This window comes from Buteo buteo, chromosome Z (genome assembly GCF_964188355.1).
Source record: "Buteo buteo chromosome Z, bButBut1.hap1.1, whole genome shotgun sequence".
Taxonomy (NCBI): domain Eukaryota; kingdom Metazoa; phylum Chordata; class Aves; order Accipitriformes; family Accipitridae; genus Buteo; species Buteo buteo.
The window spans coordinates 24,189,909-24,203,716 of NC_134204.1; the positions used below are offsets into that span (position 1 = coordinate 24,189,909).

The 13,808-nt window shown below is 40.1% G+C and overlaps 1 protein-coding gene across 8 annotated transcripts in view; it reads left to right on the forward strand.

Moving 5' to 3' along the window:
- ERBIN (erbb2 interacting protein) overlaps window positions 1-13,808 on the forward strand; it is a 127,342-nt gene that overhangs the window by 36,503 nt on the left and 77,031 nt on the right. For all 8 annotated transcript variants that reach the window (XM_075020886.1, XM_075020890.1, XM_075020892.1 and 5 more), the window contains one exon: window positions 10,920-10,976. The gene's annotated coding sequence lies outside the window, so the exon portion shown is untranslated. The remainder of the gene's footprint in view (window positions 1-10,919; window positions 10,977-13,808) is intronic.

The following is a 13,808-nucleotide window of genomic DNA, read 5'->3' on the forward strand; positions in this document are numbered from 1 at the left end:
ACCTATTTTCTAACCTATTTCTGACAACTGCTAGGTGGTTATTGGTTCTAACAATTTAGTATTTTATACATAATTTGATAAAATTAAAATATAAAGCCTCAGCTGGTTAGTTCAAACTGTGTTGCAGAATCTCCTGGACTAGCCAGTAGCAATAAAAGGCCACAGGCACAAGACAAATTCATGCATTTAGAGTGCCACAAACGTTCACAGATTTATAAAATTTGCAGTCTACATTCTGTCTATGTCTAGGTTTCTGCTGCAGCACGTATCCACAACCTTCTGTATTTCGGTAACCTGAAACAGCTCTAGGATCCAATTTTGTGCATAAGCTGTGACATAACTGACAAAGCATCTGCCTGATACAGGAGGTATATTGAGAGTATATCTGTCTGCCTAGGTTTTTAATGGGAGAAATATACCACCTTTATTGTTCTTAGTAATGGGATATAAGTAATTGGTTGTTCTTCTGGGGTGTTGGAAACCTATACCTAACTGTTGTGCAAGAGGACTTGAATCTCAGGTCATTTATTTTTTAGGTCAGGAGTGCACAGTCTGTGACAGTCTTGGTGTCATTCAGATGGATGACTCATCCTGCAACTTGTTTGCTTACGTTTCACAAGTTGCTGTTGGTAAATTCAGTATACAGTTAAATATTGTGCCCAAAATCTTTGCCAAAGGTTCTTATTCGCTGTGCTTTCTCTCATGCTTGGTAGTAGTACTCACTTAGTATCTAGATCACTTCTGTCTTCTTCATGCTAAGTAGTTAACACGTTATCTGTGTTAATGAGTCAGCATCTACTTAATGCAATATTTAGCCAATCACTCCTTGCTCACAGAAGTGTGGGTGTTGAGTGTCACAAGCATTTTATGCATGCCTATGGTTACTATAAGACATGGTACCCTATTTCTTAAGTACTGCACAAGTAAAATTAGATATGTCCCTCCCCGAGGTATTTCAATATCTAATAAAAGATGTGAGTGTGATGAAGTAGAAGAAGGAAAAGGGTTTATGTGATGAATGGCAGTACGGAAAAAGAGATAAGGGTTGTGATAATAGCATCATACAAGTTAACCACCTATTTCATTTAGATCAAATGTGTCCTTTCTAGAAATGGTGGTATTCATTGTGGTGTAGTTTAGTATGTGCATATGACTCAGTTTCGTGTTCTTAATTACAAATCTTGCTACTGATTGAATTAGTATATTTGTCTCTTAAGTATTCTTATTCTCTTAGTCATTTGTTTCCCAAATTTTCCACATTCCTTTTCTTTCCCATCATCAGTCTCTCTTGTGCTGCTGTGAATGAGCACATTTGCTGTGGCTAACAATAATAGGCCTATAAAGGATCTGACCATTTGGAGCTGTCACTGTGTAGAATCCATGTGCTGGTGGGAAACTCCTAAGAATGGAGGGGAGAAAAAGGGTGAAAAGGGAGGGGGTCGCATAGGAGCAAAGGGTCATGGATTTGCAGCCTCTCTTGTTATTCCGAGTGCTCATGTCACATTGTTTGTGGTGCTAATTGGCCTCCTGATGTGATGTAGGTATGTCTAGTCCTCTCTAAAGTTGTTGTCAATTCTGTAGTAGCAGTGGAAATGTTTGAAATGGTTGAAGCTTGGGAGAGAGTTGTCATAACTTACAAAGAATGAGGGTTTTTTGCTTTTTCTTCTTAATTCCTAGATTGAGTCAAGTTGGATTCTTTGTATTACCACTAACAACAAAGCTTCCTCAGGCTTAACTAGACCTTGGTGTGTAGCTTGGCACAGCTACTCACTTCTAGTCAGTGAGTTAGCACAAATGTCACTTAGAGAAAAGTAATGTGGTAAAGAATTGTGACAGTGCATGGGATGCAGACTGTTAGTGTTCTGAGACCTGCTGGTTTGGTGGTCCCTAAGCGTGGTCTGTGACGTCAAGGTAAATAGTCCAGGAAGCCATATCTCCTTGATCGAAGATATCAGGTAATTTTTTGTTGTGCATGGTTTGTTTCTTGTTAATCGAAGTTCAGATACTGCTGTGTTGTGTACTACAGAGACAAGAAACAAGTTGATGTGAAAATAGATCACTAAACCTGTTTATTTTGTGTTTAAAAAGCCTATATTAAATAAATACAGTGTTTAAGGATGCCTGGTGTTTTAATATTTCAAATGCTTGGTTTTAAAGCCTTCCTAAAATTCTTAATTTTTAGCATAAGATTGGAGTATAAAATCAGTGTCATGTCTCTATTTTCTCTGTTTTTCATTCCTAGCTTGGTCTCTGGTTGTTTGAACTAATGAAATGACATCACAGTAACAGAACCAGTAAATGTCAGTAAAGCCTTAAGCAGAATTATTAGCAACAGTATATAGCAACAATTTAATACTCCTCACATTTACTGTTTTGCAAAGCAGCCTTAGTCTATAGAAATTATAATTTGCAAGTCCAAACACTGAATCTACTTCGGTGGAATGTATTTGCTACCTCCTCTAAAGTAGAAATAATTTCCAGCTAAATAGTTATTTCTCTAATTTCGTTTCCATCTATCGATATAAGCCATCTTGGTTCTATAAAGGGATTTTCCTGATACTTTTATTTTCACAGTAGGAAAGGATACTGGAATTACTGTGAGATGAATCATTGTATATCATGAATTCATGAATGATTGATTCAATGTGTGATTGTTCAGCTGCTTTAGTAAGACTTGGAAAAAGAGTATCTCAAATAGCAATTGCATTGACTACATAATTTTGCTAGAGTGGAGGCACAGAAACATATATCTCCATGGTTCACAAAAAGCACTAAATCTCAGCTTCCTCCCCTGGAAATGTTTCCAAATAAGCCAACTAACCTGCTTTCTGTTGTACATACTGACATTGACCTTAACTCAAAAGTAGCTTCTGACTTTGTTGGATCAAATGTTGAAGTTGGCCCTGATTGTGGTAGTGTTAGTGGGTTGGACCACATGACTTTGAGAGGTCCCTTCCAACCTCCGTCATTCTGCAATTATAATTATTTGGGGCAAACAGTGGAAAACACTGCTCTATCTTGCTGCTTGTAGGGGGAATATTTGACTTAAAGGTAATTAAAAGTCTCAATATGATTATCTCATCTGCAACACCTAGGCCTTCTGATGATGTGGTAGATATAATAGTTTATGGTTAATAACAATGTTATATTTTGTTCTTAGTATAGAAGAACTTTTCAGAGCATACATGCTGAGGCTTATGCTTTGAGAAAAAGGCATCTTGATTCATAAATGATTCCTTTCAGTTTTAAGAGTTGAGAAACTCCTCCTATCTGGTGTGCATGCATTATAGCAGTTTTTCACTGGTGAGATCAAACTCAGACATATTGGTCATTTCTCCACTAATTGCACTACTATAAAGGGAGATTTTGAACCCCAGGCAGTTTTTCTATATCTAGGTATGTTTGTTTTGTTGCAAAACCATGCTTCACACTCAGAACACTTACACAGGGAGAGTTTTTGTAGCTATAACCACACAGATGAAAGAAATAATTTGGAAATAGTTTCTTTAAAAAAATTGAGGTCAAATTTTATTGTGGTTTAAGCCCAGCTGGTAACAAAGCACCAGGAGGTAGCTTGCTCACTCCTCCCCCCGGTGGGATGGGTAGGAGAAAATATGAAAAAAAACACTTGTGGGTCAAGAAAAGGACAGGGAGGGATCACTCGCCAATTATGGTCACTGGCAAAACCCAAACTCAACTTGGGGGAAAAAAACCCAAACCAAAATCAATTTAATTTATCATTCAAATCAAAACAGGATAATGCGAGGTAAACCCAAATCTTAAAACACTTTCCCTCCCGCCCCACTCCTCCCTTCTTCCCGGGCTCAACTCCACTCCTGATTTTTCCTATGTCTTCCCCCTCAGCAGCGCAGGGGGATGGGGAATGGGGGTTGGGGTCAGTTCATCACACCTTGTCTCTGCTGCTCCTTCCTCCTCAGGGTGAGGTCCCTCCCATGGGAGACAGTTCTCCATGAACTTCTCCAACATGGGTCCTTCCTGCAGGCTGCAGTTCTTCACAAACTGCTCCAGCGTGGGTCTTTTCCATGGGCTGCAGTCCTTCAGGCACAGACTGCTCCAGTGCAGGCTTTCCCATAGAGTCACGGCCATCTTTGGGGACATCTCCCTGCTCCAGCGTGGTGTTCTCCCTGGGCTGCAGGTGGGCATCTGCTCCCCCGCTCCCCTCTATGGGCTGGGGGGGGACAGCCTGACATCTCACCACGGGCTGCAGGGGCATCCCCTCCTCCCCCGCTCCTCCTCCCCCTCCTTCCTCACTGACCTCGCTGTCTGCAGAGGGGTTTCTCTCACATCCCACTCCCCTTTCCACTGCAGGTTCTCCTTCTTAAATCTGTTCTCCCAGAAGCACTACCACCATCGCTGATGGGCTTGGCTTGGCCTTGGCCATAGGTGAGTCTGACTTGGAGCCAGGGAAGCTTCTAGCAGCTTCTCACAGGAGCCAACCCTGCAGCCCCTCCCAAACTACCAAAACCTCAGCATACAACCCCATTGCAAATTCACAATCTTAATTTATGCCTTGAAGACCCTTTTTTGACCAGCTTCCCTAAGAGGAAGCAATCAAAAACAAAATTCAGCAGATCTGATTATCTGTGTATGTGCAGGTATGAATGTGTTTCCTTAAATGTCTTGTCCAAAAGTGCTGTTATGATATCGTAAGTAATGAACAAAGTTTCATTTTGCTATCCTGTAGCCTTTTCATTCAGTTTTAAGATAATTAGAAAAATCTCTAGTAGAACTGTAGATACTCTGGCAAAACAACGAAACTTATAATATTAAAATACAATTTGTATAGCAAGTAGCCAGTCAGGGACATATAGAAGTGCCTTTTCCATTCCATTGTTATTGATGAGCATACCCATATCCCTTGGCAGAACACTTCTCAACTGCATGTCCCCTGCAGTATATCAAGAGTGTTGCCAAATACAGGTTATTTGGGGGCATGCTGGAAGCAAATGTGAATCTTCGTGTGATTACTGAGAATGTGCCATCAGCTGTCCTCTTCCTGTGTTGGAGGATTCTGGTTGTCAGCAGCTGTGACAGCATTGGTGCTAGGAGGTAACAAAACCTCAAGTAGGTCAGTCTCACCGCTTAAGGTAATATAGCATAATTAACACCAGGTGCCCACCAAAGCTGCTCTATCACTCCCCCCCTCAGCTGGACAGGGGAGAGAAAACAGAATGAAAGGCTCTTGGGTCAAGGTAAGGACAGGGACATATCACTCACCAATTACTGTCATGGGTAAAACAGACTCTACTTGGGGAAAATTAATTTAATTTATTACCAATCACATCAGAGTAGGGTAATGAGAAGTAACACTAAATCTTAAAGCACCTTCCCCCCACCCCTTCCTTCTCCCCACCCCTTCCTTCTCCCCAGGCTCAACTCCACTCCTGATTTTCTCTACCTCCTCCTGCCCAGCAGCGCAGGGGGACGAGGAATGGGGGTTTTGGTCAGTTCATCACACCTTGTCTCTGCCACTCCTTCCTCCTCAGGGGAAGGACTCCTCACTCTTCCCCTGCTACACTGTGGGGTCCCTCCCATGGGAGACAGTTGTCCATGAACTTCTCCAACATGAGTCCTTCCTGCAGGCTGCAGTTCTTTACAAACTGCTCCAGCATGGGTCCCTACCACAGGCTGCAGTCCTTCAGTCACAGACTGCTCCAGCATGGGTCCCCCGTGGGGTCACAAGTCCTGCCAGCAAATCTCCTCCAGCATGGGCTCCTCTCTCCATGGGTCCACAGGTTCTGCCAGGAGCCTGCTCCAGTGTGGGCTACCCACAGGGTCACAGCCTCCTTCAGGCACCCCCCTGCTCTGTTGTGGGGTCCTCCACAGGCTGCAGGTAAAAATATCTGCTCCACTATGGAGCTCCATGGACTGCAGGGGGACAGCCTGCCTCACCATGGTCTTCCCCACAGCCTGCAGGGGAATCTCTGCTCTGGCGCCTGGAACACCTCCTCTCCCTCCTTCTTCACCGACCTGGCGGTCTGGAATTTGTTTCTCTCCCATGTTCTCAATCCTTTCTGCCTCTGCAGTTTCTGTTGTGGAGCAACTTTTTCCCCTTTATGAATACGTTATCCCAGAGGCACTACCACCATCACTGATGGGCTCGGCCTTGGCCAGTGGCGGGTCTGTCTTGGAGCTGGCTGGCATTGGCTCTATTGGACATGGAGGAAGCTTCTAGCAGCTTCTCACAGAAGCTGCCCCTGTAGTCCCCCTGCTACCAAAAGCTTGCCATGCAAACCCAATACAAACTTGTCCACCCAAGACCACTGGAAAGATAGTGCCACTCTTGAAGCTTGTCAGGTTTTCATTAATGAGACAATCCATGCAGCAGAGATTGAACCAAAGCCAGACATTTTAGAGGCAAGGAAAGAAACAAAAGTAACAAGAAACAGTGAGACATGGTGACAGCATCTGCTTCCAGGAAAAACAAGATGCACTCTGTCATGAGAATGGTCTCTGAATCCTTTGTGTCTTCCTGGTCTTCCCCTCTTGCCCATCCTGGTTCCCCAGTGTGGGAATCCAAGATTAACTAAACTGTCTGTGGTCTGCAGACCTTTCGATTTTGTGCAAAATGTCTGTTTGATTTCAAAAGGTATGCCATCTAGAGATAAATATTTTGCCAGCTGTGTTTATCTTTTATTTCCTCAATCAAGATCATATGGTATTCTTTTTTTCAAATCTTGCTCACTGTAAGGCATGCATTTCTCACCTGTGTAGCAGGCTGTGATTGAATAGGAATCTTGCCAGTAACCACTGACAATAAAACTTCTTTATTGTTGTTGTGTATGAAATGATTGTGCACATCTGTGTATACTCCCCTGATACTTAATAAAAATATTGTGCTTATGGGTATCCTTGTGCAGGCAAAATCTCCTTCACTGAGGATAGTGATGCTGATTGTGTGTACAGTTGCACTTCTGTGGCATGCCTCTGAACCCTTCATCTTCCTGGTCCCTGTTCCAAAAGGAAAAAAACATAACTCACCTCATTGGCCTGAAATTGATCTCGGTTTACAAGATAGATTTTAGTGCTGCAGTATGAGATCTACTTCTGCTTAATGTGCATCTCTGTTATGGATAATTTTGATAAATCTAAAGTCTTTTTAGCTAAACATACTTTCTTACTGAATGTGAGTAGATATTTAAGAGCAAGCATAGATAATCTGGCTTCTTCTTAATATTTCTTCAAATAATTCAGTGTTTTACTGTTTTCACTATTTAAAATAGAGGGTGGTTTTCATGGGCTGAAGGCTGCCTGAAATGTCTCTGAAGCAAGCAATTTTTAAGATATTTATTTCCAACCCTTCCTTAAATGAAGAGCATAAGTGTTGTGATTTCCCTGCCTTTTTTTTTTTTTTTTTTTAAACAGACTGGAGAAAGTAAAAACTGCCTGGGGGTTGTTCACTGTCATTCAGTGTACTGAAGTATAACCTTATTTCCTGATTTGTTGCTTGAAAGTTTGCCACTGGTGTTCTGGGTTCATCAATAGCTGTTCAGAGTCTTCCAATAAGCAGTTGAAAGAATGATGAGGATTTGAGGTGAAATGTGTGAAAATTAAAATAAGATTTATTGAGTCAATTGCAGGCCTCGCTCATCTAAAACCAGTGGTAAGCTGAAACTGAAATACTTGGAGATGTGAGCAGCAGCCTCCAGGGTGCAGTAAAGTGATCAGAACAGCTGCACTGGAGCAGACCAGCAGTCCATCTGGCAAGCATTTTCTAGCAGCAGTTGAGTTATACCCCAGGAAGGGTAAGAGCAGGAGGAACACATGCAATAGTTCCTCCAAGTACTCTCCCCATATCTTAAGCTGAGCATTAGGGCTCTTCTGCTCTACTTTTTTGGTTGGAGGAACCTGACAGATATTGAGCCTCAGTCTGATGTGGTTGATACCATGTGCTAGAGCACATGAGGGTTAAATAAGATTTCATTAGGTATTTTTACCTTGAGGGTAATTTATCACTAGTCATCTAAAGCACCTGTTACTGTTTGTGCAAAACAAGTAGGAAAGTGGTGATGTGAGCTAGTTGAGGTCATGGTGCGTAGTTACCTTGGGCTCTTCGGAATACCCTTGTCTATTTTCTTTGAGAGTTTGTTGTTCTTTCCTGCAAACTGGACCTGGCAATGTGGATGTGTGGAAGCCTGGTAGGTACCTGCTATTGGAAACTCATCTGTGCTTACAGTTGTAGTTACAGCACACTCTTAGCTGTTCTTTTCCAGTACAGGCTTCAGGTTATCTGACTCAATGTCAGAGTTTCAAGTGACATTAAGGTAATATCGTTTGCAGTGAGTTCATTGTTCTTGTCTCATTCTGTAACTGCTGTCTTCTGTTCAGTGTATAGCTGTGTAAACTCCAAAGCAGAATGACCTGAAATATCCAGGTGGTGGTGTGTATTCCTCCCCCGAAGCACACACATCCCACTTGCTGTATTATCTCCTCTGGATGGTTGGGATTGGATGAGTTCCTTGTACTTGATTTGGAAGTCTGTAAACAGTTCATGATTTGGTAATTTCTCCCTGCCACTGGATTTTATTCTTCTGGGCATTTCAACAGAGGCAGCCTAACAGGTGTCAGGAAATGATGCAAAAGTAATCCCTTTTGGTTTGTTGTTTTTGTGATGATTATGGACCTAGCTATTTCTTTGATCATTTTTCTAGTCCGAATGCTCCGCCTGCAAAGTCTTGACCTTACAACTTTTTCTTTCAGAGACACAATCACCTGACTGTCCAGCTGTCAGATCCAGCCCTGCACTATCGTATTCTCTGGATTAATTCTGCTTATCTTAGCAGAGCTATTGCAAACTTGCCTTTCTTCTGTTTGGGAGCTTGTGTACAGTGCCTCTGAACAGCTTTCGTAAAGATTAGTTTTTCAGTAGGAGCAAAGCACTGTGGGAAAGGAAAGAAGCATACAGCCATGGCAGTTTGACATACTTTTTCCTAAGAACCCAGGTTTCAGAATCTGGTTTGATCCTTGCTGTCTTTCTTGATCTTTTTAATTGTCTTGAGTACTGCTGTTCTGTATTTCTGAGGCTGGATAAAGTGATAGAGGCTTTTTTTCAGGAGGAAACTTGAAAGACTTGAGGCTTTAATATTACTTTTACCTATATTAATTTTTCACTTTGCTATTTACATGCCCTGGTTGTCCTTCTATTGCAAATAAATGAACAGGTTTATGCAGTACGGTGCATTGGAGTCCATTTGGTATGAATGCAGAAGCTGGCACCAGTGACTCCTGAATGAGGAATAGGACATGTAACGTGTGAAAGTTGGTTATAGTGCAATCCTGTTGTGGCAGTCGTGACTTCAGAGGACATCATTGTTCTGTGGTTGTACTGCTGCTTGTTTCTTACCCCAAACCAAGGAACTTCAATTCCTCCTGCAACAATTTTTATTTTAATCCGTTTAAGGAATTTTTTGAGGACACATTGTCCTGGTTTTGGCTGGGATAAAGTTAATTTTCTTTCTAGTAGCTGGTATAGTGTTATGTTTTGGACTTAGTATGAGAATAATGTTGATAACACACTGATGTTTTCAGTTGTTGATAAGTAGTGTTTATATATAAAGTCAAGGATTTTTCAGCTTCTCATGCACAGCCAGCAAGAAGGCCGGAGGGGCACAAGAAGTTGGGAGGGGACACAGCCAGGACAGCTGACCCAAGCTGGCCAAAGGGGTACTCCATACCATGTGACGTCATGTCCAGTATATAAACTGGGGGGAGTTGGCCTGGGGGGACAGATCGCTGCTCGGGAAGTAACTGGGCATCGGTCAGTGAGTGGTGAGCAATTGCATTGTGCATCACTTGTTTTTGTACATTTCAATCCTTTTATTACTATTATTGTAATTTTATTATTATTATTGTTCTCATTACTTTCTTCCTTTCTGTCCTATTAAACTGTTCTTATCTCACCTTTTTGTTTCCTGATTCTCTCCCTGATCCCACTGGGTGGGGGGTAGTGAGCGAGCAGCTGTGTGGTGCTTAGTCACTGGCTGGGGTTAAACCACGACACACATTTATGATGATTTTATGATGGCATGATTCTCCTTTTCATTGGAAAGAAATGAAATACGGTTCCATTTATAAGTAAATCCTTTGAATGAAGATACTACCTGTGCTTCTACCTGTGCTCCCCACAACTGAAGTTTTTTTTTCTAGGTACTAGAAATTTGACACATTATGCTCTGCCTGACTCAGCTTCTTAGCTGTTCTACGTGACTCCATGCTCAGTTAGATGACCAATCCTGACCATAGTGACATTTAATTCCTCTGAAGATATGTTCTCCTTTTGACTTTGTTGGAGGCAAAATTTATCCTTTCCATAGGTCCAGCCACTAATTTTGAATGTGTTCAGTCAAATGCACTGGATGTTTTTGTTTATAATTGTTCCACTTCAGTGAAGATAGCGTCAATGATCTGATATGCCTTATTAAATGTTCTGCAACTTTGTGAAAAATTTCTAATGTTAATGATGCAGAAGCATGCTTGCTTCATGTTCTGTTAATTTCTGATGTATTTTTTCTTAACTTTCTTCAGAATTGTGCGCAAGAGGTGTCTAATATAAGAGATTTAATAATACCGCAACTAAAAATGGAGTAGAAATGAAACAACTTTGTAGACAGAATGCTATAAAATAAAAACTAAAGTTGCACAAAAAGCAACGTTTTGTACTATGTACACACACAAAATAATCTACCCCAAAAGTATATATGTAACTTTTACTGTCTTGGAAGTCTTTCAAGTTCTCTGAAATCTTTAAGCTGCTGTTCACACACATGTACAGCTTTTCTTTTTAAAAAACAAAACCATAACTCTGACAGCAAAATAAATATCCAATACAATAAAATATCAGTTTGTTCTTATCTGGTAGGAATAGAGTGGACTAATTTTTGTACCTTTGTCTTAAACAGAATGTTGGCTTTGAAAGCTCAGGGAAGAAGCAGCAGGGAGAAAAAAGTAACACAGTGGTAAGTACGTGTTTTGTTTTTTTTTCCTCTGGACCAACTGCACAGTATATTAAAATAGAAATCCTCTTCTTTATTCATATGTTGTAATAACCACCTTCAAAGCACTTGAATTTTATTCTGCATCATCTCTCATGTTATTCTGAAGGCAATTTTTTTCAGTTATAAGTATCTGTTGAAGAGCCAAGTGAATGTTAATATATTTACATGTAATTGTGCACATATGTAGAAAGGCCAATATATGGGAAACTAAGTTGCAGGAAAATAAATCTGTTTTAAAGCTCAGTGTCCATTATTGAATGTTTTGGCTTGTGGAGCTTTAGCATTTTATACTGCTTTTTAAATTATTTTTTTTTTAGTTCTCGGGAAAGATAAGCATGCTTTTTAAAAACTTGGATAAAAGATGCTTGAAAAAAATGCTTTGAATGCTTATTGGGCCTCTTACTGTCTTTCTTTCTGGTTTGCTGATCTAAAGCCTAGGCGAACATCACATCGAATCATTTCTCTCTTACTGGTGTATTAACATTCTTTAGCTAGAGAGCATACTTAGAATATGAAAAGTATTAAGAAGCCAAATGAAGTTCAATTTTCTGTTCAAAGATCTATGGAAAAGCAACACATGCTCAGAATCAGCTTTTTTCTTTATTAAATTATGCCAGTGCAGATGGCACTAAGTTGCTTTTGCCTCATATTGTAAGGTTTTCTAGAGGCAAGTATTTCTCATTAATAAAAAGGATGACCAATAGAATATTTTTTGTTCAGAACTCTATGAATTTCCATGGAGGAGTTGTTATTGCATACTCCCCCCACGAAAAAATCCCCAACAACATATGCCAGCAGCTTCCATCTGCTCTAATTTTATTAATAGCGCTGCTCAGATTTTGGAAATGCTAATAAATATTGACACTTCAGTGACTGTAATTTTGCAAGTTACTATAAAATACTACTTTAAACCATACAAAATATTCTGCATATTTTATCTGGCATTGCTACAAGCAGCACATACTTAAGAAGATAGAAGCATGTGCACATGCTTGCATGTTCCAGCCTTTTGTGTAGCCTACGAGGCTGTAGGCTTTATGTGCTTTGGCATTCTCCACTGAGCTAAGAAACTGTGCTGTTGCCGCACTACCTCAGCTGTGCTTACTGCTCCATAAGGTTTGTTGCTTCCTATGGGCAAATGACTAGCAATGCCTCTTCCCTTCACTTCCTCTTTGCTGGTTCATCTCTTTTGACTATGTTGTTACAACTGGAGAAATTAAGACAGTATTGCTTCCTTTCTGTTTGAATAGATGTTGAGAGTATGAGATACACAGCATTTACTCATACAGTAGATCCAGGCATAATCCCTCAAAGGACTAAACCCAAAGCATAAGCTGTTTAATATGGTTTTATACCTCTTCCAGAGGCTTACCATCTCTTAGTCTGGTTGCTCTGTGTATTTAATTTCCATTGTTTTCTTTGTATAGAAAGTCAGGAACTTGTCCTGTTTGTATCCATGGATCTTTTTCACAGCAACAATGAATGAAAATGGAGTTATTTAATGTAGAAGTCAGTGGATTCTGAAAGCAAAGCAGTTCTAAAGTAGCTTGGTACATCTAGCTGTACCACAGAGCTGTGATTGCTAGCTGTACAGTAGCTATGATTATTTCTACTGCACGTTTTAAAAAAAAAAAGAGGTTATGGTGGCTAGTGGGGGATGGAGTTCACTTCAGTATCCTATTGAGATAAATATTTCATGTACCCAGCTGTGTATTAACAGTGACAAACACAAAAACCCAAACAAATCAGTTCCATAATGTAAAGGAAACCTTTAGCCATTGGAAAACATCAGTGTTGAAATACTGAAATACCAATGTCATGGCTTTTAAAAAAGTTCAATTTTTTTTGATTATTCCATGAAGGTTTGAGGGGCTCCTGCAGTTTACTTCAAACTTCAGTTTGTCATAGTAGATATCCTTGAATTTATATGGCTTTTTTTGATTTGGGGAGGAGAAATGGGTGAGACTCAAGCACAGTGGTTTTAAAAATCAGTTTATTTCTCTTAATGTTTTCTTAGTAACACTTCAAATACATACCCAAAGAATATGCAATCAAGTCAAACATCAGAAATGAAGCTCAGATCTAATGCTAATCTCAGCAGCATTGTTAATGGTATACAATTAGAGACTGTTCTTCAGATGAAATGTTACAGTGGCGCTTACTTGGATAGATTGCCTGTCCAGATAGAAGTTACTTTCTAGGGCTGCCTCAGAAAAAGAGCAAAAGGAAATGTGTGAGAGCTAAGTTGCAACTACCTGGGCTGCAGTTGTGTAGTGGCAGGGTGTGTGTGTGCTACTGTGTAGTTACTATGTAGTGTTAATACAAAAGGTCAAGATAAATATTAAGAAAAGCCAAAATTACCATTGTTTGGGTATCTGAACATTTTTAAATTTATTTTTTACTGAAAACTTAAGCTATAATTTTTCTCACCCTCTTTTTTTGGCTGAGGATGTTTCTGTAATGTATCTTGCCTTAAATGACAGATCTGTACTCTCATATACCTGTGTCTTACTGATGCCTTGGTCTAGGATTATAAGAATATTGAATATTACTGCACTTCAGTTAAAGGCTGTACTTGAAGTAGAATATGTTACTATAGGTATTTGCCAAGAGGTTTTTTTCTTCTTTTCTCAGTTTAAAAATAATACTTTTGTTGTTTTGTTTTCACAAAGTCAATCTGGTTTTGTCATTGTTAAGCTTTTGGCATGGTAAGGCCAAGTACTGACTGCTTTGTTGTATTGCTGCTTTTTTACAGTTACAGAAATGAATAGAAATAAATATTCCAAAGATTTT